This window comes from Cephus cinctus, unplaced genomic scaffold (assembly GCF_000341935.2).
Source record: "Cephus cinctus unplaced genomic scaffold, Ccin1 Ccin1_scaffold0564, whole genome shotgun sequence".
Taxonomy (NCBI): Eukaryota; Metazoa; Arthropoda; class Insecta; order Hymenoptera; family Cephidae; genus Cephus; species Cephus cinctus.
Genome location: NW_014333216.1, coordinates 35,389 through 36,551, shown reverse-complemented (window position 1 = coordinate 36,551; position 1,163 = coordinate 35,389).

Below are 1,163 nucleotides of genomic sequence, written 5' to 3'. Positions count from 1 at the left end.
CCCCCCCCCCCCCTTCTTTTCTTTTTTCCCGACTCTACGGAGCCACTTGTAATACTAATAACAGTGTAGCAGTAGCACTTAGACGTAAATTTAGCCATTAAACGTTTACCATCGATCGTCCTTACCGGAAATTCAGTAATTTTCTCTACCCCCCCCCTCCTCCCCCCCAATATTTTCCTCAACCAATCGCAACCACTTTCAACCGTTTATTATTATATTTTTTTTCTTGTATCCTTACTCCGTCCTAAATTCTCTTAGATCTTAAAAAATCAATTTTTATCAATATATTTACATTTTTCGTCAATTTTCTTCCAACTTTCTGGAATATCAATGACACGCCCATCTCTTCTATTCCGCATATCCCGGTAGGACGATTCGTATAGTGTAAATCGTTCGTTCAGATTTTTTCTACCTTGTACCTATCTCTTACGAAGGAGAGAGCGAGAGAGAGAAAGTGAGTACACGTAAGAATGACTGAGAAAATAAATGAATCTTGTGATCGAAAGAGAAGAATGAATGATGAAGAAAGAAAGATGGAGAAAGAGAGAGAATGCTATCAAGAGAAGTGAACTACTATTAGTTTTCATGTCTTTTTTATATATATATATATAAAAAAAGAGGAAATTACAAAATAGATACACATGTGTATATATATATATATACATACATATACAATATATACATACATATATATATATATAGATTAAATGAAAGCGAAGGAAAAAATTTATTGTATTATATGAAACGTATACACATCTATTATACACTTTTACAATGGAAAAGCGACTTTACGACGGAAGCGGAAGTGATGTGGAGTGATACGAATGAAACCTAATACGTTAACGAGAGAGAGAGAGAGAGAGAAAGAAAAAAAAAGAGAAAGAGTAGCAAATGGAGTGATTGCGAATGCATAAAAGTAATGAAAAATTATGAAGTCAATACCTACGAACAGAGAACAGTTTTCAAAGGAGAAAATTGTAAATCGGCGACAAGCGATAACAACAATTTATTTCAAGATAATGAAAAAAAAAAGATAAGAAAAGAATTGCTGTGGCTGAGGCAAAACGTAAGGATTAATTGGATTTGAAAAAATTGCTGGAATAAAATCTGAAAGACGATTTGCTAATTTTATATATATATATATATATATGTGTGGGTGTGTG